Source organism: Protopterus annectens, chromosome 3.part0 (assembly GCF_019279795.1).
Source record: "Protopterus annectens isolate FY-2018-M chromosome 3.part0, PAN1.0, whole genome shotgun sequence".
NCBI classification, from domain to species: Eukaryota; Metazoa; Chordata; order Ceratodontiformes; family Protopteridae; genus Protopterus; species Protopterus annectens.
Window position 1 is genome coordinate 1,251,554,091 of NC_056731.1, and position 26,803 is coordinate 1,251,580,893.

Here is a 26,803-nt window from a genome sequence, read left to right on the forward strand (position 1 = left end):
AACAGAACTGATCAAATATGAGGCAAAACTCTGCAAGCATTTTACAAATGGTGGTGGGTAGGGAATTCAGGCCTTTAACACCTGCATACATGTATTCCCTACCACACCACCATGAGTCTGCCCTAGCCACCAGTATATATCAACTGGGGCATTCCACACACACACACACACACACACACACACACACACACACACACACACACACACACACACACACACACACACCTCTGCTTTGCCTGCTTACCTTGTCGCCAATATCTGATGAGCTAAATAACTGCTTCCACTTTGCTGACAAGCCAAATACCTGCTCCCTTGCCGCCGATATCCGAACAGCCCCTTTGCCAATATTCCTTGCGTGATTGGTCCATCCCAAAGTATTCCTTGCAGTCCAAATCTGCGATTGTTCCTGGCTGCTGCAGTCCGGAGTGCCTCCATTTTGTGATGTCACCACTGCACAGACTGCTAGGCATCTTGGGGTTGAGATGCCTTTCCCCCTATCTAGACTGCTGAGAAAGCAGTCTGAGAGCATATGCCCATGCGTACACTTCCAGGAATTTACAGTTTTTGATTTTGTGTTTCTCTGTTCTGTTTTTATTTGTTTTTTAGGTGGGAGGGCTGCAGTCCTGCAGTCTTATAGCATGTGCCTCCCCTGCTTAAACATGACTTTAAGGTTTAATTTTCTTGTGTGTAATTTTAACTCAGTTAAAGTTTTTGCTACATCCCTCTTTTTGCAGGCACAAATTTTATGCCTTTATGCATGAGAGAAAATAAGTTTTCATCGACCTTTAAACTTGTGTAATTAAAAATATTAAAACATTGGTGACTTAGTAGTTTACCACCAAAGGCAGTTACTATTGCATTTTCTATTACTGTTACTGTATTTCAGTCTATCTGTTGTAGCTACCCTTCCTCCATCTCTGCCCTTGAGTTTTGTTCCTCCACTCCCTCGGTCCATGGTGGTATTCTACAAAAAACATTATTACCTCTACTTGCATTTTGGTTTTTATTCTGAAGTCTTTCAGACCTATGAAGGGGAAAGTATTCATGCTCATAATCCACTTCATTGTCATTATCTAATTCACAACTGAACTCCCTTTCCCTAATATTCACATCCCTAGGGCTATTCATGTCTCTATCTCTCCCCCAGGTTTGGTTGGTTGTGTTGTCTTTCTCATAAGATTTGGGGAAGGGGTATGCTACTTTATCCTTATACTCAGCTTCATCACAAAAGGAGTTTTTTTGTTTTCTTTTAAAATGTTATTTATCTACTTGCTCAACTTTGTCAAACATATTATCATATTTTACAGAAAAAGCAAAAAAGCAAGCATCATTAATTACATTTTCATTTAGTTTATCCACTTCAATCATTAGTTCATTAATTTTCTTGTTATTAAGTTTGATTATAAAATCCATAAGTTCCAAACCAGGTCTGTCAAACATTTCTTAAAGTTCAGTACACTCTGATTGTCCTTTTCCTAAACCCATGTCTGTCAAACATTTCTTAAAGTTCAGCACACTCTGATTGTCCTTTTCTTAAACCATTTGGACATCTATATTTAATCCTTTGCACAGGATTCAAATTTGGTATTTTTCAGATAGTGAAGGAAGACATTAGGGGGAGACACTGGCAAAACAAACTGGAAACAATGGATTTTTTTTTTTGGCAACTAAGGTTAAATGCCAACACTAGTCCTGATATTAATGATTGCTGCTCCCTAATGGCTATTTTGAAATATAAATCTACTATTTTAACATAACTGTTTTAGTTCCTGCTTTTAAACCATACTGGACCTTTAAGTTGTGATGATGTCACTAATTTTAATTGATGGGAAGTGCTGGTTTGCTATTTAAAACATTTGTAGGTTTTTGTATGTTGTTCCGATGAAGTTCTGAATTTCCATGGATGAAAACGCTTGAGTGGAGATTTGTATTCTTTTTGTATTGAATTCTGCTCTGTGAAGTATCATTAAACTTGTCCTACTACAGGTGATTTTGGGCTATTTCTTAAGAGATATTTGTGTTTTACAAATAACTCAAACAAGTCATCTTCACACACATGTCCAATACCGGATTGATTTATGGTATAAAAGCACTAGATTTTCTAAACAAACAGGCAGCACTATCAATATCACTACCAATAAACATTAACTTTAATGATAAATTACGAACAAACATATGAAAGTCCTTTAAAGTCACAGTCAAATCAGCACATTGTACTGGTATAACAGAAAGTCCTTTATTCAGTACCTTTAATTCCATGTAACTCAATGTCTGATCCAATATATTCCATTATAATCAATTTAGTTTGTCACCTACATCTTCTTTATTATTCTGGTGTTCATTTCCTGAGCTGGCTACTTCCTTTTCATACCACCCTTGTTGGACAGCCCCTCCGTGGATTTCAACCTGTTCCTGCAAAATGGTAGTATTAGTCCTGTAATAAATAAGTACAGAGAGGTAGATACAATAATAAAAGATGTACTGGATAGGCAATACTAAATAAAAGTAAGGTGGTAGATTACAACATTTTTATCAGGTAGGATTAAGGTAAACAGTGAGGGTCAGGCAGAGGGTCAGAATAGTAGTAGCAAGCATATGCTTAGAAGAATTGTGGAATAGGGTGGGAATAGTTAAGGGTGTAGAAATACATAAACCCCTAGATTTAATACAATTTGAGTAGGCATAGTGTAGAGCCTACACAGACTGTTACCATGTCCGTATACACAGTTCCCTCTTGGCAGCATGCTATGCATATTAATCATGATGTGTTACCAAGGAAGAGCAATGGAACATGTTTATTCAATCAGTGTAGGGAGCGTGATGCTAACTGCATCAGGACATGAGTGACACACTCCATGCAGTGACCAACTGTAGTGTAACAAAGTAATTTATTATTTTTTTTATTTCTTTAAAAGGCTTGTTTGCGTGGCATGATGCGGAGTGCAGCAGTGCTAAGAGGTGCCAAGACACCTACCAGACTTCTAGAGCAAGTTAGCATTTTTGTTCAAAGCAGAAATTATGCAAATTATTTTTAAATACTGGCCTGCTGCACAAAGCTAAGCTCTGCTAAGCACTGCAGAAACACAATAATGGCTGAAAATGTTTATGCACTGCTCGGCTCTGCTTAGCTGGTTTGCCCACTGCTAAGCAATGCTAAGCATGTGGGTTTTTGGGTTTTCTCACTGCTCAGCTCAGCAACACACCACATTTTTGAATATTGCCCAATGGCATGTAAGGGTGGGAAAACAGGCTATATTAAGCCCAATAGCTGGGAATGCAGCATAGTCCATTGAAGTTCTGTCTCTGAAGTATGCAATGGCAGGTATTGGAGAGGGTTTGCACTTTCAGGTGCAGTTTTGGGACATTCAGGAGTCCATGGTCATGTTCAGACTCCTTGTCAAAAACCATGAGGGCTTGCTGACGCAGGGAGGGTAGCAGGGCTCAGAGTGCAAGGCAGAGGCCTGGGAAGTGCTGGAAAGGGACTTCACTAGTGCAACTGGTATCCCCTGCACAGGTGAGCAGTGTCATCACCACCATGATGATCTGAAAAGACAGAAGGGAGCTCTCTTGGACACCTGGGTCCAAGATTTCCTGGCAGGAAATGTCCCACATATATGTAAGTACTTTTACCTCTGTTTCACCAATATTTAATCTTGAATATCTACTAATCTGGTATGCATAATGGTGTGCTTCTCTTGCAACATCTGCAGAGGAGAGGGCTTGCAACATCGAGGCACATGCCGGGCACTTGGCCAGGTTGTGTCATGAGTGTGGTGAGTACAGATGCATTTTGCTGTCTATAGTGAACTAAGCAAGAAAGAGTAAAGCATTAATTGTGATTAGGTATATACAGTTGAGATTGTATTGCAATGAATGTGGACTTACACCTGTACTGTAAGAAGTTCTTACTGCAAACCATAGTGCCATAAGCAGGAAGACTAAAGCATTAACTATAATAAACTATATGCAATAAACTTATGACAACTGTTCTGCATTAAAAATACGAGATAATATCAGTACCTGCATGAAGGTATATCTAATAAAGTCTGTTGTGCAATAAGTGTAGGTACATAGTTGTTTTGTAAGAAATGAATTATGACAACTGGTCTGCAACAACACATGGAGCAATAGGAGTAACACCAAGGTAAATCGTGTACATCATGATCGTCTTGCTTTCACCATTGCATGTCATGTTATCATTTTTGTTCAAAGCAGAAATTATGCAAATTATTTTTAAATACTGGCCTGCTGCACAAAGCTAAGCTCTGCTAAGCACTGCATAAACACAATAATGGCTAAAAATATTTATGCACTGCTCGGCTCTGCCTAGCTGGTTTGCCCACTGCTAAGCAATGCTAAGCATGTGGGTTTTCAGGTTTTCTCACTGCTCAGCTCAATGACACACCACATTTTAAATATTGCCCAATGGCATGTAAGGGTGTGAAAACAGGCTATATTAAGCCCAATAGGTGGGAATGCAGCATAGTCCATTGGAGTTCTGTCTCTGAAGTATACAATGGCAGGTATTGGAGAGGATTCCTGGTTTCAGGTGCAGTTTTGGGACATTCAGGAGTCCAGGGTCATGTTCAGACTCCTTGTCAAAAACCACGAGGGCTGGCTGATGCAGGGAGGTTACCAGGGCTCAGAGTGCAAAGCAGAGGCCTGGGAAGTGCTGGAAAGGGACTTCACCAGTGCAACTGGTATCCCCTGCACAGGTGAGGAGTGTCATCACCACCATGATGATCTGAAAAGAAAGAAGGGGACTCTCTTGGACACTTGGGTCCAAGATTTCCTGTCAGGAAATGTCCCACATATATGTAAGTACTTTTACCTATGTTTCACCAATATTTAATCTTGAATATCTGCTAAACTGGTATGCATAAAAGTGTGCTTCTCTTGCAACAGCTGCAGAGGAGAGGGCTTGCAACATCGAGGCACGTGCTGGGCATTTGGCCAGGTTGTGTCATGAGTGTGGTGAGTACAGATGTATTTTGCTGTCTATAGTGAAATAAGCAAGAAAGAGTAAAGCATTAATTGTGATTAGGTATATACAGTAGAGATTGCACTGCAATGAATATGGACTTACACCTGCACTGTAAGAAGTTCTTACTGCCAACCGTAGTGCCATAAGCAGGAAGACTAAAGCATTAACCATAATAAAGTATACGCAATAAAGTTTGGAGTGCAATAACTATGGAATTACAGCTGTAGTGTAACACCTGCATAATGACAACTGTTGTGCAATAAAAATGTGAAATTATGCCAGTTACTGATTGAAGGTATCTCCAATAAAGTCTGTAGTGCAATGACTGTGGAAGTAGGGCTGTTTTGCAAGAAATCAATTATGACAGCTGTTCTGCAATAAAAACACGAGATAAAATCAGTACCTGCTGAAGGTATATCTAATAAAGTCTGTTGTGCAATAAGTGTAGGTACAGAGTTGTTTTGTAAGAAATTAATTATGACAACTGGTCTGCAACAACACATGGAGCAATAACAGTAACACCAAGGTAAAGAGTGTACATCATGATCATCTTGTTTTCACCATTGCATGTCAGTTACAAATATTCAGGCTGTGAGTTACTGTGCTGCAGTCAAGTATAACAGTGTACTAGTTGTAGACTGCAAATAATAACCCATAATCAGATATTGTTTGTTGACTTCACAGATATTTCAACACACTAACAATGTATTGTGTACACCTGCATTCTATGTAGTAATGTATAGTTTACCTAATATTGCTGTCATGCTTAAATGTCATGCATGTGTGTTCAACTGTCACTGCAATCAAGTATAAAACTGTACCACTATTACCAGGTCATATTTTGGTGCCAGGTGAGCTTTAGGCAAATATCAGTCAGTCAGTAATCAGCAGTGACTCAGTAGCTCAGTTTGCTAAATGCTCTGTATGAAGTACATTTTGTCATACACAGAGAAGGGATAAGTAGCTCTAAATAATACAGTATCAGTCAAATAATGTTTACAGATATTCTCTCCACAGGAACTACAGGTAAATGGGTGAGGTATCTCGTATTATGAGTAAAGTATTGTGTGTTTAGATGTCACAGACTGTTACAACCATTACCAGGAATGTGGAAATACAGCATAAAATAAAGGAAATAAGTATAATACTAATAAAATAAAATAAAATAAATGTGTAAACTTTGGTATGGCTGCATGCGTGGAGTGTCTGTTAAAGGTTGCTGCAGTCAATTAATACATGTGATGCAGATGTTCTCTGCAGTCACTGCTATTGGGTTCTATCCCCATGCCTGGCAAGCAAGGCATGATAGCTGTTTACTCTATGTACTGTACAGATAATTGTCTCTTAAGTGTCACACTGTCAAATAATATAATTACTGTTGCATAATCCCTCTGTCATAGATGTATCATTGACATCATTATGTAAATAGAAAAGTAACACTACATCAGCCCACAGTACACCTTGGCAGGTATATAGGTCCACCTGATGTGCAAGTGTTCTGTATAGTTGTACATCTACAGTTGTTACTGCTTGGCCCATACAATCCCATTCAGATAGCTTGAGAAGTATGTACATGCTACAGCAGCTATAGGACACTTTTACACATAAAGAAAGGACAGACCTGTAGGGTACATAGCAGTACTGTTGTCAACTATATAGCCTATAATGGTATTAATGGACTGTATTTCTCTCTCTCCCCACCCCTTATTTTTTATATATATATATATATATATATATAGTATATATATATATATATATATATATATATATATATATATATATATATATATATATATATATATATATAAATTGCTATTCATTGGTTATGGTGTACTATTAACATATGTTGTTCCATAAACTTTATTTTGGGGGCACATGTTTTATTATTGTTATGTATTACAATGGTTGCATATTAACATATCTTGTTGAATAACCTATTCTGTTGGCCTTATGCTTTAACTGCTACTGGCATGCTGTTAATATACTTACTGTTCTTTTTATTGTTGTGTTTCACATAATATGCATTGACATGTAATGGGGTTATTTCCAAAGTTCTGGCATGCTGTTATTGCTAACAATGGTTTTGTTCATAACTAACCTTTATGTATTGCTTTAACTCCATAACCACAGCAAATCAGGGTAGGCTGGTTCCAGCTTTTCCACCTACCTCACCTCAGCCAGCCATGGCAACAGGTCCTAGCACATCTGGGACCCAAGCTGGTGGTGCACCCTCCGCTGGCCCTGCACCACCTTCAGGTGGAACTGCCTCAGCTAATGGGGCCCATCCCCCTAGGAGCTGTGGTGGAGGGAGCGTAATCACCCAGGATCAAGTACTGGCCATGGTGCACAGGACTGTTCATAGGAACTATGAACATCTCCTGCACCAGATGGAGGGCAGAATGCACAACCTGGTGGGGCCAGCTGGCCCTGGTGACCAGCTTTCAGCACAGCCAACTTCAGGGCAGTGAAGGAGCAGTGTTGACTGCCCCTGGGTGGGAATGTCAGTCACACTGCTGCCATCTAAAGCCACATGCACTTTGAATTCCAGAACACCCGCCACATCCAAGCAGTTTACCCCATCATATGTCACATACCACCCCTCTCTGCTGTCTTGTCTGTCTGCACTTTTAGCCTCTCCTACCCAACTTACCACCCCACATGTACCTATATCCTGTCCCCAACATTCTACTCTCTCCTTATTAAAAAAAGAGTACCTGTCCCACAAAAAAAATCACTCATTACATAGCTCTCCATTTCACTCACATGTCCACTAGAGACATGTAATTTGGTCCAATTGGCTTGTCAACACATTTATGTTGTCCTCACTGTTCTCTTTGGGGTTTGAGAGTCCAAATTCATCTACAAAATCTGTCGAAATGTACAGCTGTTGCTGTACAAGAAATGGAAACCTATGGTCCTGTCCTACACCCTTTCTGCACATCCCTACCTGCCTTTCAATGTTTTTTCCCCCCTGCTTGCCCCCATTTTGCCACTGTCCTATCACCCCCTTTTTCCTTTTCTTTTTAATTTATAAGCGGAGGTTTGAGCAGAGCTAAGCAAATGTGCAGAGCTAAGCAAAGCACCGTGATGTGGCATGATGCACAGCACAGTGCAAACTTGCTTAAATGAGTTTAATCTGCCTTAATGAGCTTATGTGTTTCTCACAGTGTTAGCCACATGTACAAAATAATAGATCATGCCACATTTCGAACCCAGGCCCCCTGACAGCCTATTGCACTAACACACTAGGCCACACAGATCTTAATTAAAGTAGGTGCTTCCAGCAATACATACTGATTGCCACTAACAGACTAAATCAAACTTAATGTAGAAAATGGGAGTGTACCTGGAACTCTGATGCAAAAATACGCCAGTAGACAGCCAAATAAATAATAATGGCAATATGTGAGGCTTGGGATGGCAGGTAAATGTTTCCTTTTACCTGCAGCATCTTTAGACGGGTCCATGTCATATGGTCGACTGTTCATTTGACTGAAAGTTCATTTGACTGAAAGTTCATTTGATCGACAAGCATTTGCCCCCTTCCCCAATGTTGTGTGACCCTGGAGTTGATATATATATATATAGTTAGTGTCCCCTGTCGATAAAATGAACTTTCAGTCAAATGAACTTTCAGTCAAATGAACAGTCGACCATATGACATGGACCCCTTTAAACACACCTGCTAAGGCATCAGTGGCACAGTACATATGTTCATATGGAACCCTGTTGCAGAATGACTGGCTTTGAAAGACATGCACATACTGATAGATGTAGACAATGTGTGTCACAGCCTGTATGTCTGCAAATGTATCTGGCAAATACACTTGCTCCAGCAATGACTCAGTAGCTCATTTTGTTAAATGCCTTGCATACAGAACATTTTGCCACACACAGTCCTGGGTTTGAATCTAGTGTGTTGCACTTCAATTACATTGTTGTGAACACAGCAAGTAATGACTGAGTCATATAATTGTAATCCTCATAGGTTCCTGCTACTGAATTATCTGCTGCCCAGTTTTGCAAGTCAAAGGCCTGCAGGTAGGGACATCCTCTGCATATTTGTATAGCCTAACTAAATGTCACCCACTTCTCTGCTTTTGGCACTGTTGCATAACAGATGTACCTTAAGGACATGCCTCAACTGGACTGTAATGGGCCCTTACACTGGCTCTGCTGTAACAAAAGGGATGACACAGCTGCCACAGTTACCCATACAGCTTACTAGCCTCCAAAGTGCTCACACTCCTCCCTATGTATCCCAGGCGGCATCAGCAGCTGCAACCTGGATCATACAAGTCTGTATGTTAAGGAAGTTGCTACAGACCGACTCTACCTCCCACCCCCCTATAACAAGGGATCTGGACCCAACTATACATAAAGTGGGGAGGCAAAGGCCCAGAGATGGGTACATGTTTCATGGTCTGCTCCTACAAAGATAGTAAGTTGATTGAATAGCAGTTACTGCATTGGCATGCATATCCTGATGGGTATGAAGTGTGATACTCAAGTGTCTCTCTCCCCTTACCGACCTCAACCCACAGTGGTTGCCAGTGAACTGCCAGATGACCACACTGCCATGGGACACTGAACAAAAATATGAGGCAAAACTGTGGACACATGTCATACAGCTCTACAGTGGACAGTATTTGTACTTACCATCTGCAATGTTGTAGTCTCCACACCTCAGTAATGTCCATCTCAAAATCTAAGGAAGTGGCCAAGGCCTACATGAAGGCCTTATATAGTACACTTTGGTGCCATGCCATTGGCTAATGATAGTGCAATTCAGCTGTTTTGAATGCAATTAGCAATTCTGAGCCACAGATGGGTACAGAGGCAATTACTTGTTAATGAGCATTATCTACAAAAGGCATGCAACAGCTTATGCAGAACAGGTTTGTATGTGGATTTACTCACACAAACAGTGTATGTGCAAAGCATTTGCAGAGGAACACTTCAAAAAAGGAATACATCATTCTACAAGGTATGTACTACATTTCCCCATAAAACGGGATTTAGATGGGAGGATGGACATATGGGGAATAGGGATTAAAACAGTAGGCTTGTATTAGAGCTATGATAGTCAGTGATACTCTGCTGTCCAATACCTGCAGGCATGCCTCTCAACTGTCCCTGCTTGGAATCACATCACTTCTCCGTCCCTGTCAGTCCCTCCTACAACAGTTGGTTGTTGTAGTAAAAATCGTGGACTACAAGTAAGATACAGTGATGCTAAGTAAGGGTGTACACTCCTGTGACATCAAATGGTGTACTGTAATTCACCTCCTCTCAGTCTGTCAATGTCACACATAAATAGTACTAACATTGTAAATGCGTCCCTGAATGTCCCTGATGTACTCTGGCTAAGTCCCTGTTTCATGGGCATTCTTCCCTGTCTAGTTGAGAGCTATGCCTAGCATACCCCTCAACCTCCAACAGTAAGACATCAAGACAAAGCCATAATTAATGGGGGACAAAGGCCCAAACTCAGTGTCAGAGTATACATATTGGCCATACAAAGTAAGAATGTGACTAGACTAACAGATATTACTGTACAAAACTTGTTTTCTGAGGGGTCTGATGGGGGACAGTTAGATTTTATTTTAATTTTCTGACAGCAACCATCACTGATTAGACAACCATTTGTCAGACATCTACAAGTTTGTGCAGAAAGGACCGCATCTATGAGGCAAACATGGTGACATTCTGAAAACATCTGCATAGTTGAGAGGTATGATGCCTACAGGGAACATATACTACAGTAGGTTTGCATTGCTGTTTGTCATTGTGACACACTGATGTTGCTGGCCTGTCCACATATAGTTGTTGTAATAGCACACTACTATTTGTCCGACAGTGGCCGTATGACATATCAGTGGGGATATGCATGTAGGGGACACACCACAGTATGCTGCAGTGATGGGTGCAGAGACATATAGCAGAATCTGTCATGGCACACAGGGACATTACCCAGTATTGCTACTATCTTGGTTTTGCCAAACTGTGGGGTATGATGTGTGAGGGAGCAGTGGATAGTGCAGGCCATTATAGATTTGTAGGGTCTGTACATAGTGGATATCCACATATCTGGTACTGTAATGTGTTCCCCTCTTGTTGTCTTGCAGAAATGATGTACTGACAGAGACATCCACTATTTTCATCTGCAGAGAACAGTGCTAAACTGTATGCCCTCAGACTCAACCATCACATTCTGATTTCAAGGGGTTGTCCCAACCATGAACAGCAGGCAGCATTGTGGGATGACCTTGTGAGGGCTGTTAATGTGCTTGGCCAACAGGACAGGACCTACAAGCAAGATGGACATCAGGCCACAGATATGGTCAATGCCACACATCAATGGGCAGCTGTTGTGGCCAGGGAGGGCCTGCTATACAACAACCACTCTCGACCACAGAGGAATTCCTGGTGATCCTAGGATCAATCAACAGCTCCCAGGCATCCATCATGCCATACATCCTGGAGGTGGGTGCTACAGCATCCACATCAGAGGAACGTCCAGGTAAGCTTACTGTTTTCGCCAATATAATACATTAGCAGTAATTGTGGCAGGTTCTACAGCCAGTACATGGGTGTCAGGTTTATCTGCATTGGGCGGGGGGTTGGCTTTTACCCATAGTTGTGCACACATACTCAAAATATCAGCAATATAATCAGTATCACATTAACTACTGTACATGTAAATATATGCACATATTACATTGTAACACTGCATCATTTGGTGCAGCTAAAAGTACCTCTCCCTCACCTTTTCATAGGTCCATCAAGTGTGGCCAGAGTCGATGGTCCTGTACCTGGCAAGTGTGATACTGTTGTTTTACAGATCATATATACCCTATGAAAGTTAAGGGCTGCCATTGTGCCTTATGCACAACTGTTGTGCTTAGCCAGAGTAGAATAGTTGTATGTTCCATTCCAGAGCAGTTAACTACAGTGCATAGGCTTGGAAATGACAGGTGTGTATTTGTACAAACATTAACATGTTTGCACTTTTAGTTATGAGCAACTAGGCAGCCTGGACTACATGAGACAATTACTCCAAGATGCCCATTCAAACACAATAGAGGGATGGTACATACATAAGGCAGTGATACTACAACTGGCATATCATTCTCACGATAGGTGTACTGGGTTTAATGTGTAGTTCTCTCACACATACACTGTCATATTGCATACCTCACACGTGTATTGTACTGGCAACATTACCCAGATGTAGGTGACGTGCATGTTATACATGGTCTGGGTTGTCTGTGTATGTTGTGAGTTTGTGTGTTATGCATGGGATCTGAGATGAGAAGATGTGGGACGTAATGCAGTTGTGGATCCTCATCTGTATGAGTCTTTGTGGATTATCATACATAGTGCATGTGGTAATGCACTGCTTTTGCCTTGTTTCTCACAGGGGAAGAGGGGGTTTGGAGTCTGTCCCCCTCACAATCTGATGTCAGTGTCACATCGGACTCTGATGATGATGATGGCCATAGTGAGGCACAGGTGGGGTTGTGGTGGCTGAATCTGTCCCAGAGGTTGACATCACTCTTTTGCCCCCCTTGTCTCTACACACAGTCAGTATGCCCACACATACCCAGTCACAAGGGGCCACAGATATTGTACAGTCAGAGGGTGGCAACATAGTACAGGACAGTATGAGAACTATGGCATCAGTGAGTCTAGACACTGGCCATAACCAAAGAGCTGGTGAGGCCCCACACTGGCAGATTGACAGGGGTGCTTGAAGGAGGACTGATGCCCCATCCACTTCCTGTTGCAAATGTTACATCTTGGGTCACTCACTACATGTTTCAGGCTGTCATGGAGGCATAGGCATGATCTGAATGCAAGATAAAAAATACAGTGGAATGGATGTCCAAAAAGTATTTAATGTGATTAGCAGCAAAGCAAGTAAAAACAATGACAAATAGTATGACTCTGTCCACTGGTTAACCCAGGTTTCATCCTTACGTTACAGACTTCTTCAGAACAATGAACAAAATCAACCCTTTCATTTATATATGCATCCCTAATTGATTCATTTGTTTAATTAATTCATTAAACCTTTAATTTCCTATTAAAACATAAATTAATAACACTTACTAAAAACCTCTAAAAGGAGCCACAAAGTAATATCAAATTGTAATGCAGTACAATGAATTGTTGTCCATATAATCTTTGTAAAAAACATATAATGTTTGAACAAACTATTATTACTTAAATTAATTTTTATATTTTAAAATTGATTTTTGAAAACTGATTTTTAAAAAAATCATATAATATGATATCAATAACCCTAAATATTTATGTAATGTATATAAAATATATGAAATAGTTTAATTACATATCCTCTCATGGTAAATAAACAAAATAAAATAAATTATCCTAAAATATGTTTTAACTTTAGAATGGGTGCTATACTGATGCTTTCATTGATGGCTGGATAGTTGTGGGCATCTAACCGTAACTGCCATCTTATCTCACTTATATCAAGGTGAATATCTAAAATTTTTCCTTGTACATCTTTTTTGATATGCTGTATCACACAAAACTTAAAGTCATGATCAGAGTTTGCCATTAAATGTCTGGCTAAAGCATGAATATTTTTTCCGTGTTTTATATCCAATATATGTTCCATTATTCTTTCTCTGAAATGTCTAGCTGTCTTGCCCACGTAAAAAGCGGGGCATTTTTGACATTGTGCAATATAAAATACATTCTGTGTGTAACAGTCATAATGTCCTACAATGGGAATATTGTTGTGGTTGACCCTAATATATTCCCCTGTTGTCATGATGTGTTTACATATAGAACATCTGCCACATTTGTAGGTTCCACACTTCCTTCCCATTTTTGTTATGTTTAAGCAGACATCCTTCTGTAATAGTTCTTTAAGTGATTGGTCTTTCCGAAATACAAACTTGGGGACTCCCCCTATTTTTGTTGTTACTTGCTTAACTAATTGTAGGAAGCCCCATTTTTTCTTGACCGTCTCTGTATACCATTCCACATCCTGATTATAAGTGGTTATATAGATTAAATTCATATTTTTATTCATTCTACTAATGTCTTGATTTTTTCTCAAAATATTACTTACATCAGTACTTACATTGATCTTTATCATGGCTTGATAAAAACCTGTTTCTCTTTTGTGCACCACTTCTTTCTTTACGTTATTACATAAGTCCTCAGGATAACCCCTTCTTTTGAACATGGTTATCATGAAATACAATTCCTGTATAAATGCATCATTGTCACTCACCATTCTTGCTGCCCTAACCATTTGTCCATTAATTATCGCTCTTTTTTGCTGGTAAGGATGCAACTATTGAAATCCAAATAGGAATTGGAAAAAGTACTCTTTGTGTATATGTCTGATTTTACACATTTATAAATCTTGTCAATAGTTAATTTTACATCTAGATAAGATATTATTTCCTTACTAAATTGATGAGTAAATTTTAAGAATTCAACAGTATTATTTATATATCTAATAAACATTCCAAGCTCCTCTATACTACCTTCCCATATAATAAAAATATCATCCAAATAACGTGTATATTGCCTTATATGCTTGAAATGGATGGTCGGGAAGACAAATTCTTGCTCCCAGAATGCCATTATATAATTTGCATATATGGGGGCACTCGCTGCCCCCATGGCGCTCCTGTTAACTGTTTGAAAAAATTACCTTCAAGATGTATATAATTATGCAGGACAGCTTCCATGAGTGTAATGTATGCATTTATTTGATCTTGATTATAAATTCCTGTTTCTGTCAGTTGTGTTTCCAACCAGCTTAGACCTGTGTCATGGGGAATAACAGTAAATAAATTACAAACATCAATCTTGAGAAATAAAGTATTATCATTAATGTTGACTGTTTTCAATTTTTCCAAAAAATTCCACAAATCTCTTGTACTGTATTTGAAAGAAGTCAAACCCCTTTTCATCTGATAGTCTAAAAATTGACTAATAAAACATGTCTTACTCCTTTTTCCATTGACTATTGGCCTAAATTTAATATTGTTAAGGCCTTTATATAGTTTTGGAATCCCGAATATACTACTAACTACTGGGAAGGAATTTTTCATGTACTCATTTTATTTTTCATTGAGCTGTCCTTGATACAACATATCATCCAAGAGCATGTCAATTTTTTGATGACTAATATTAATTTTGTTTATACTACTCTCCGTATAACTGTCTTCCATTAACATTTCCATCATAGCATTAACATAATCATTTTTTTTCCACTACTACTACCCCATTCCCTTTATCAGGTCTCATTATCCGTATTTCTTTGTTACTGATTAACATACCCAACAAGTCACTCTCCTTCTTGGTCAAATTGACATGTCCCCGTCTGCCAGACTTATTCATATGCGCTCTGATATCCATTTTGCAAGCTTTTTCAAATAGTGCAACTGTCTAGTTGGTGGGGGGATTAAATTGACTCGGTTTTGTTAACCCCCCACATCCACTGTTTTCCATCCTATGCGGAATCCACATTCTTAAATTCATTTTCCGAACAAAAATTTTTAAGTCTATTAACATGTCAGTAATGTTACTTTTCCTACAGGGAACAAATGTAAACCCCTTAGATAATAAATTAGCGTGTTCGGTGCTGAATTCGTGTTTAGAATAGTTATAAACTTTAAAATCATCATATACATTAGAAATAACTTTAGGGTCACAAAGTGCCTTTGGGTTTTCCATTTCATCCAATTGATTGCACATTAATTCCATTATTAAATTCACCTCATTATTTTCTTGATTATAAAAATGTATTTCATTATTCATTAATTGCTCAGTATAATTTTTATCACTACTATGTTCAAACATACCATTAATGTAATTACCATCCAAAAATGGATTGTCATTCCTCTCATTAAATGAATACACACTTAAATCCATACAAGTATCATATGTATCATTAAAGACAGCTATTTCATGATAACCACTTTGACTTTCGAAACCAGCATTTCTATCAATAGCATCAACATTCATCCCTTCAAAACTTGTTTCAGACATACTAATGCCAAAAACCAGTGTTGTAATGACTTCCTGTTGTGCATTACTATTATGACTATTTTCCATGTTTTCCAAATGAATTCCATCCCAGCGCACTCACACAATATGCAGCCATAACCTAATGCACCACCAGTATCATTGTTAGTAACTTTATCATCAGTAGTATTATTATTTGAAATAGTCAATGTTCCAACTTGCTGTGTCCATATTTTTCACTACTTGCAAATGATCTTTATATATACTACTGTCAGTAGCCGAAGCTACCAGTTGCTTTTGTTGTCCCTTTTGTTTCATGTCATTGCCGACAGAAACAAAGTCATCCTCACTCATATCGGCATTAATGAAATTACCCCATGTTAATACTCTTCCACCGTGTATTGTTGGGACTGGTATATGTGTCTGTTACCAAGTTTTCTGCTTCTGAAGTCAACACTATGTTTTTGAGGAAAAAACTGGCCTTTGTTTTAATTGTACACCATCACAGTTCATAATATTATCAATCAATGTTGACTCATTACTAAATTCATTGTTATTTTGTATATTTTTGTGTCCAATTCCTACCCTGTTGTTATTGTTGGTTCCCGTATTAAAATCAACAGTCACAGTGGTTAAGTTATCTGTTAGCTGAGTTTCTAAAAACTCTGGTACTTGTGCAAAAATTGAACTTACTGGTTTGCTGTTGGACCCTGATCTTAGCGTTTCCATTTCTGGTTTGTGTTGCCAGCCTTGTTTGTATACCATGACTTTGGGCGAGCTCCTTGTTCTTGATACAACATCTGTTTGCTGATGTATTCCTTGTTTTTGATTCTTTCTGACCATCTCAGTCCTTCCTCTAAAGGGCTCGCAGCCCACCAAGATTGTTTTGAATTACCTTCCTGTGTGTTTGTTGTGTCGTATTCTGCTGATCTCCTATTGGTTGAGCCCTCGTTAATTCTGTGACAATCCTGGTTACCTTCCAATAGTGGATACACTGTATTAGCAGCATATATTTTAGTGTCTCTTTTGATCTTATTTATTTTGTGTGAAAAAATCACCCGAAAATTCTCCTCAACTTTGTCTAAGATATTGCCATAATTTGTGATCTGAATGTAACACCAGATGGATGCTTAGAATTATGGATGCAGCACAGTCTGACATCTGTGACTGCCTGCACTGCATTGGTTATGCCCTGAAACATTTCACTGATGTAGTGGATAGACAGTATGCTGAGACAGTGTATGTCTTTTTGTGCACATTGTCTGTGCTGGAACATGTAGTTGGAGTTGGGTGTTGGACACCTGGACATAGGCCAGCAATACCTTCTGCTGAGAGTCTACATGGCTATGCACACCCATTCTCCCATAATGGCAGTACATTCAGTGCTACAGAGAGCAGTGTGCTGTCCACATGATGATGTGGCAGGCCATGAGCACGTGGTCCTGGGTGGTCCCTTGGGGAACACAGGATAGGCAGACAGCAGTCACCATCAGGTAGTAGCACCGCATCTAACCTTGGGCTTGGTGGTGCCTGTGCTTCTCCTGGTGAAGCCAGTTCCTGTGTTAATGTCTGGAGATGGTGAACTGTCCACTCTACCATGTATGGTCCACAGCTGTCTACCATACACTCATTTATGGCTAGCGCTAGGCTTGACTGTGTACATGCACACACTCCAACATGACTGTCACATGCAGGTCACCTACAGGCACACACGACACCCCTCCATGGCCCATCTAACCAGCACCCCTTCCTGACTCACACACATGCTGTCAACTGTTTGGCACAGCCTAGGCCTCTGGCACCACCACACCACACCCAGTGCATGTGATGATACCTGTGCCACATCCCTGCCATCTGTGGCATCAATCTGGGGACCTGCATATATGTAGCTGATGCACAGGGTGACCAAATAATTTTACATGTGTTTATGTAGTGCAGTAGTGTTATGCCATAGAAGTTGTTGTGGGCCATGACAGGTACTGGCTGCTGGCATGTGTCATCACTACACATCAAACGTTGTGTATCTTTGTTCCCTGATGGTACACTGATGGTAGTGTTACAGAAGGACAGGACCTGTGTATGTTTTTGTCCCAGGAGTCTGAGCAGTTCAACTATGGACACCTGGTGGCAATACAGCAGCACAGGATGGCAAGGCAGCACAACAGAGATATGACATCTGCAAGGTATGCCAGTATATGGTCATGGATCCCTAGGTGCATATGTGTTGAACAGTGTATCGGGGACAATGGAGACAGTCAGCATAAACATACTTTCATACTCTGTGACATGCTCTACTACCCTTGATACATGTCACCTGGGTATTCTGCACGTACAACTCTAGATGGTGGCAGACATCAATTATGTTTATGTAGATGAGGGCAATACACTCTGCTACTCTTGATACATGTCACCTGGGTAATCTGAATGTACAACTCTAGTTGGTGGTGGACATCAATTATGCTTATGTAGAAGAGGGCAATTTAGTGCCAGCAGCTAGTCACAGGGCCATAAAATGCATAACTAATGCACAGTGGTAGGCCACATGGGCATGTCATTTCTGCTGCATGGGGACATATTTAAACACACAAGTTGGATGTCGTAATATTAGAACTGCTACCTATCTAGTAGCACACACTTTAGGTCACAGTACTTATCACATGTGCCATGCTGTTTATCTGATAGAACACTCTCAGCCAGTGCTCTTAAGGTGGATGACATCAGCAGGCCTTTTAAATGAGGCAACTGTTGAAGCCAGCAGCTAGTCACTGGGCATAAAATGCATAACTATTGCACAGAGATAGCCCATACAGGCTTGTTTGAATAATTACACACATAGACACAAGTTAGATGCTGTGCGATTAGAACCCCTACCTATCTAGTAGTACACACCATAGCTCACAGTACTTATCGAATGTGCTTAGCTGTTCAACTAATATTACACTATCAGCCAGCACTCTTAAGGTGGATGACATCAGCAGGCCTTGTAAAGAAGGCCACTGACAAAGCCAGCAGCTAGGAATTGGGCATAAAATGCATAAACATTGCAAAGAAACAGCCTACCCAGGGTTGTTTGAAGTGCTGCATGGAGATATATTTACACACACACAGTTGGATGTTGTGAGATTAGAACACCTACCTAGTCATATACACTGTAGCTTGTAGTACTTTTTGCATGCGCCATGGAGTTTATCTGTTGTTAAATTGACAGCCAGTGCTCTTAAGGTGGATGATATCTGCAGGCCTTGTAGGGGATGGAATTTAGACAGTGAGATTAGATCTCCGACCTATCTAGTATTATACATTACAGCTCACAGTACTTATCGCAAGCACCACAGGTTATGTCTGATGTATATGTTGCTACAGGCAGAATACTTGTGGAGTATGCAAAGTGGCCTTGTGTTAGACAGTATGTGTGGCCTGCAGACTGATACTGCTTGGTACTGTTATTGTATTTAGTGTCCTAGGGGTGGGATACCTGGTAATATCCCTGCTATGTGTGTACACTTACCAGTCTGGCCATATGTGGCTATTTGCAATTTGATAGGTGGACATGTGACCAAGGACAATGTGGCCTGTTCAAGGCATGCATTGCACCCATTGTACATTACACCACCTGCATACCTATGTCTGTCTAGAGGGTGACAGTCTGCAGGCGCAGGTGTCTGTGGGTGAGTGGATTATGTACTGTTGTGGCCTTGGTCTGGTGCCATTAGACAGCTGTTGTGATGTGTTTGCACAGATAACCCCAGCATTCTGGGGTATATGGAGATATTTGTACACCCCCACCCATATATATATATATATATATATATATATATATATATATATATATATATATATATTTTTTTTTTTTACATTTGTTGATCCGGAGAATCCAACTGGATAGATGTCCATTTCCAGTGGAGGCCTGGGGAGAAAAGCTCCAGAGTTTGTAAATATACAAAGGCAAGTAAACAAATACAGAGTTATTTCACACATACAGAGACAAAGTACAAAACATAACATTTTAGAAGTACATAGTACAAAGTACAAAACATAACATTTTAGAAGTACATAGAGAAAAAAATATTTTGGGTGCACATTTTAGAGTTACATACAGAAAAAAATATTTTAGCTGCAAATTGTAGTAGCAGGACACATTAGTTGTATGACCAGCAATTTCTACTTGAATTAATTAGAGTATGTATAAGTCACCCATAGAGTTTTCACAAGTATAGTAGAACTGCTAGTAGCTGAGGTTTGTGTATTAAGAATACTAGTGCATGCAGTAAATTAGTATGCGGCGGCTGATAGAGAAACTCCTGTGGGAAAAGCAGGTGTAGAGGGTCAACCTGGGGGAAAGCATGGGAATTGCCTATTGATAAGTAGTTGTTCCTTTAGTAGTTGTTTAAACTTAATGACAGAATTTGCTGAGGTAATATCAGGGGTCAGTGAGTTCCAGATTCTGCCTATGTAGTTAGGAAATAGAGAGTCTCCTGTTAAGTTGTTGGTTCTGGTGATCTTGATTAAGGTCCTGTCACTAGAGTGTAGTTGTCTTGGGTTTTCATGTATTTTAAGTAAATTAGTTAGTGTTGGTATTTTGTCTGGATATAGTAGGAGTTTTTTTAGCAAAAACTAGTTGGTGGAATGTAATGAGATTTTGAAGTTCAAGCCAATTTAGTTGGTATAGTGAGTGGCAATGATGGGAATGGTAGGTAGCATTTCTGGCAAATCTGGCAATTTGATTGTAACATGTGTCTAGTTTTGTAATTTCTGTTTTGGATAGGTTGGTGAAGATGGGGGCAGCATATAGAAGTGTGGATATTAGCAGAGTCTGAGCCATTGTAATTTTAGTCTGTTGATTTAGGTATGTTTTATTTTTGTACAGACTGCCTAGTTTTCTGTGTATGTTTTTGACGGTTTGATTTATGTGCAGGTAAAAATTCAGTTTGTTGTCAATTGTAACACCCAGTAGTTTTGTATGGGAGTCTGAGGAGATAATGGTGCCATCACTAGATGTAATACTGAAAGAATCAGTGTCTAAGTTGGATTTATTTGGTTTGAACATTAGTAATTTGGTCTTTTTTGGGGTTCAGTAACAGGTTTTTAGTGAGAAACAAAGCTTCAGTGGTTTTGAAGACTTGGGTAGTGGAAAGGAGTGTGAGGGGGTTGGTGGCTGGGCAGACTAGTATTGAGTCATCAGCATATTTTATGACAGTTGCATCTTGGGTGATCATATTCAGATCATTGATGAATATGGAAAATAATAGAGGGCCGAAAACTGATCCTTGTGAGACTCCAGTTGTAATAGGGAGCAGTGTGTATAGTTTGTTATCCCACCTAACTGCTTGCTGTCTACCTATTAGATAATTTTGAAACCAGGCTAGTGAGTCAGTGGCTAGTCCAAGGTCAGAGAGGGACTCAAAAATTTGGGATGGTTGACCGTGTCAAAGGCTTTTGATAGCTCTAAAAATATGGCTTATGTAAGACTGCCTATATTCCGGCTCTGGTTGATTAGGTTGGTGAAAGAGAGGATGGAAGTTGTTGTACTGTGGGCTGGTCTAAATCCATGATGGGTAGAAGTGAGAAGTTGTTTTTTTAGTAAGTATTGCATAAGTTGCTGGTGAATAATTTTTCTAATATTTTGGCAAGTGGGGACAATATGGCAACAGGGTGATAGTTGGTAAGGTCTGTACAGGTCCCACCTTTATGTAGTGGGGTGACATATGCTATTTTCCAGATTGTTGGAATTTTGCTTTCTTTTATTGATCTGTTCAGGAGAATTGATATTGGATAGGCTATCTCATTAGCAGCTATCTCAAGGTATTCGGCTGGAATGTTGTTGACAGCTAGGCTAGTTGGTTTGAGTTTACTTAATAGTCTTTTTATATAATCTGTGGGAATAGGTTTGAATTGAAAGGTGGTACTGATATTTGTAGCAGGCTTGGAGTTGCTAGTAGTAGATGTAGTGTATTGTTGATGAACCAATTTTGAAATAGTTTCTATGAAAAATCTATTAAAGGCTTCTGGAATTTTAGTGCTATCCTTTACAGTGGCTGGTGTTGGGGTACTCGGTCTGCCGGGGTGGAGTAATATATTTAGTCCTGCCCAGAGTTTTGGGAGGTTGTTTTGGTGTCTATTTTGCAAATTGAGAAAATAGTTTCTTTTGTCTAGTAGAATTTGTTTTTTTTTTTGTTTAGTTTCTGAGTTTTTGGAATTCTTGTTTGGTTGCTTTGGTTTTATTGGCTCTCCATTGATGCCAGGCTCTATTTTTGGGGGCTATCATGGTTCTAGTGGTACTTGTGATCCAGGGGGCTATTTTAATTTTTTTTTTGCTTGTGTGAGGAGGGGCATGGGTGTTTAAGCTGTTTACGAAGGTAATGTTAAATAGTTCAACTGCTTCGTCTAGTGGGAGGATCTTTAGAATATTCCAATTTTGGTATTGTAGTTCAAGTTTAAATTTTGTTATGTCAAAGTTTCTTTTGTTTCTAATGGTCCAGGTTGGTGGTTCGGAGTTGGTGTGGGATTTGAGTTTTAGTAAGAAGGTGGGCTGGTGGTCACTGAGGCTATCTGTTAGGACACCTGCTTGAAAGAGTGTATTGGCATTGTTTATTAGGGTCCAGTCTAGGAGGATTTCTTTGCTTTTATTAATACCTAGCCTTGTACTGAAGTTAATGATATAGGAGAAATTATACAGATTTATGAAGTTGGAGGGGTTGGAGCTAGAGCATGTATGCCAGTCTATGTTATATATATATATATATATATATATATATATATATATATATATATATATATATATGTGTGTGTGTGTGTGTGTGTGTGCTTGTGTGTGCCACATACTGATAGATACTCTAGCCAAATGTGAGGGGGATAGGGAGAGACAGATATGTATATGTACCTGTATGTATCTACAGACATATTTCCACATAGAAGGTTTTTAGGTGGCAAAGGTAACAGACTTGGATTCAAGTGAGCTAAGTGTAGGAGAAAGCCCAGTGTGATTGTCAGTACTTACAAGGTGATTCCTGGCCAGAGCTACTGGTACTCCAGTCAGGGATTATTGTGTGCTGCAGGCCATTGGCTGCTGCACCTGTTGGCACAGTACTGGAGTTCCCTGATATTGTCCAAGGCATTACCCAGCTGTTTGCTGACCTTAATATGTGACTCATACTTCAGAACTGTACAGATCTTCACAGCAGACTGACATATTTTTGGTCCATTTCATATAACATTGTGGTTTTCTGGAAAATTAGTGGAAAATCAGTGAAGATTGACATAAATAAATAATGGCAGACATTTGAGTTTCATACTCCATGCACATCAGGAGAGTCATGCTAATGCAGGACCTGTTATTCTATCAACATTCTGCATTTGTAGGAGCAAATATATAAAACCTGTCCCAATTTATGGGCCTTGTCCCACTTTTATTCATTTTATTTTGCCAGCTTTCCTGCTCTAAGAGGTGGAGAGGTATGATGTGACTGGTGCAAATGGTGAAACACCACACACAGGGTGACAGTCTGCATAACTCTCCCTGTACATGTTTTGTAAAATGTCCAGCATTTCACACCAGATGTCTGCTCTGTTCCTCATACATTTTTAGTTCTCCAGTGCTATACTGTACACAGTGGTCACTGACTTGTTGTACCTACTGACACATGTAAGTGATTGCCTTTATGTGCTGCAGCTAATCTGACCTGTTGCAGCCTGCTGTTATAATAGCCACCTGCTAGGTTACTCAGAGCGTGTATAATCTCTTTTTGTTGGTATGGCCTTTTGTGCCCCCATTCACTCTGGCTTTGTCCAACTTTCTTGCAAGTAATAGATTGAGGGGTTATGACAGACTGTAGGACTATCACCATAAGAGAATCTTACATGCAAAGGATTTTGGATGCTGCAGATTTGAACCATCAGCACTATCACACATGCTACTGTCCCTGGCACAGTGAGCCACACCTGCCACCAGACAGAGAGGTTGGATTCCTCATACTATCAGCAAGATAGAGGAATTGTCTGGTCTGCTGGAATATCATTGCAGACACTGCTACAGCAGTTGTATGGGAACACTGATGTGTTTGGGGTGGGGGGTGACCAGCCTATGCTCTGCTGGCAAAGACAGTTGTGCGACTGACCTGTGACCCCACTGTTTGGCATCTCCCTGGAATAATTTAGTGGAGTTTCCAGCCATATGGCCTAGTGGCTCTTATGGGACACATACTAGTGTACAGAGTACCTGTTGTCCCAAGTGGCTGTTAGATCTGTACAGGTAGCCCTGTAGCTCACTATAGAGCTCTGCAAGTAGCCTAGTAGCAGACTATATATAGCCTACTACATTCCCTTGCGTACATGAGGCAGGTCCATACATATGCTACCATATTGTAGTACCCCTTATAAGTGGTGTACAGAAGAGTGACTTACCTTGTGATTGCAACAGTTGACATGCCATTAGTTCGGGGCTAACTCTGTTTGATGCATGTGGTCCACAACCAAAACATGGTGAGGTACATGTTGTGTGGGGTGGCAGGCATCATGTTTACTAATATGTATGCGAGTCGGAGTAAGGTGTCAGTCCCTAGGACCTAGGTTGTCAGTGCATGTGTATGCATTGTCTCTTGGCCAAGGCCAGGGCATATTGGACATGCCTACATCTGCCTACAGGGACATCCTCAGAGAATTCCTCCTCCGAGTCCCCCTGTGGGTATGGATGTGGTGACCTAGGCATGGTGGGGGGGCTGTGTATCCTTTCCCTTAGCTGATCCTGCTGCAGCTGCTTCCACAGGATCATATTGTGTAGCATGGCACATACTGTGAACATCTGTTCACATGTGACTGGAGAAGATTGCAAAGCTCCACCAGATATATCATGACATTGGAACTGTGACATCAACAGCCCAAACACATGTTCCTGGTTTGTGTGTGTGCCTCATTATGGCATTCTTCGGTGGGTGTGTGTTCATTTCCGATGAGTGTCATCATCCATGGTTCCAGTGCGCAGCCAGCATCCCCAAGTAAATGGCTGTGTGGGATGTTTCCCCTAGCAAACATCTAATGCAGCTGTGATGAGTGCCAGATATGGGAGTTGTGATAACTACCAGGTCTGCCAGCACACACATTCGTGATAATGCCCTGGGCATTGCACACGACCTTGCAGTTGGAGTGGTACCCCTTGCAGTTGACGTAGATTCTACTCTCTTCACCTGGTGGTGCCTTGATGTGTACATGAGTGCAATCTATGGCACCCAGTACCTCGGGGTAGTGTGCTACATGGTAGAAGAGTCAAATACTGCTGGCTCTGTCCTCATGGGTGTGGGGAAAATAAATGTGCTCACTGGCATGTGGTAGCATGACATCCAATAACTGGTAGAGTACCCTGGATGGTGGTGCCTGTGAGACCCCCATCATTTCCCCAGTTGGTCTTCGGAAAGTACCTGTAGCTAGTATCCTAAGGGCTACACATACCTTTGTTTCCACTGGGATGGGTTCCCCTCTGTTGGCTCTGGGTCTAAGTTGAGGTTGGCAGAGCTCAGCGGGTTCTAGTATAATGTACCTGTCCACCCTGTAGAGCTCTATAATCTCCAGATCATGTAGCTCCTGGTAGGTTACCCTGGGCCTGAACACTCTTTTCCTTTGAAGTCTAGGCCTATGGTCAGCAGCAGCAGCAGCTGCAGTGACTTCAGCATCTAGCACCTACATTTGTAGCAGATCTGCAACAGCCCCTAGCATTCTCTAAGTTAAAATTCCCAAGTTTGTACTCCAGTGGTGCAGAGTATGGAGGAAAATCAGATTGTAAGGTGTATGCATAATTTATAGTGCTCTGCTGTAGCTGTAGACTGTGTAATTCATTACCTATGATGCATTCCACCTGCCAAATACATCATTAAGGGGTTTAATGGTCCTAGTTTAAGTGAAACAGGGCTCATCAGTAATTAATATATCATTTGCTTTCTCAGACAATTTCTTTTGAAAGACTTCCTCGCTGAGCACAGCGGCACACCATGCAGACCTGCGTCACCTGGATAAACAATGCTTAGCAGTGGGCAGACACCCCTCCCCAAAGCAGGTCCTGGTCAGCATGACTGTGCACCATGCAAACATGGTCAAATATGCTCAAACCCACTGAGACACATGCCCAGAAGGAAAACAAAGCTTAGTAGTCACCAGACACCCCCTTTCCTGCCTCACTGAGCAGAGTGGCGAGCCATGCAAACAGGCATTGCTGAGCTCCAATAAGCTTAAATGTTTGCAGACACACCCTCTTTTGATGTCAGCTACCTCTTCTGTAGACACCAACTTGGTTCTGTCCCAACACAGATGGGATCTGCGGACACAGTTACCCATTTGTGCTATTCAGTAACCCCAGCTCATTTACATAGAGATCTGTGCACAGTACCTGGAAACTACATGGCGTCAGGCCCTGCTTGATTAGCAACCACAGCAGTCTTACATTGTACATACCCCACAGAGGGTCCTATAATGCATTAATGTGACATACTCACAATTTCTGTTTTTTATGATCTTTTTATATTTTTTTCCACGATGGCATGTTTGGCACTGTGGCACACTGTGTAAACATACCTAGGGTATTTAAAAAATAAAATCATTTTACCTAATTTTCCTTATGGTTTTGGACACACAGTGGTTAGTTTTGCATATATCTGAATCCCTTATGCTATTTCTGCCATTGCCAGTTCACTTTTATAGCCCCTGGTGTATTTTTGCATTCTGTACATGGAATTTTTCCATGTACATTATGAACACCAACATGGGGTCTGCACCACTGCCTATTTGCTTTCTGGATCACTCTATCTGCCTCAT

The 26,803-nt window shown here is 40.4% G+C and overlaps 1 protein-coding gene across 1 annotated transcript in view; it reads left to right on the forward strand.

The window, feature by feature from the left end:
• The window catches only part of LOC122797044 (histamine H3 receptor-like), a 327,328-nt gene that overhangs the window by 181,589 nt on the left and 118,936 nt on the right, over nucleotides 1-26,803 (forward strand). The window lies entirely within an intron of this gene.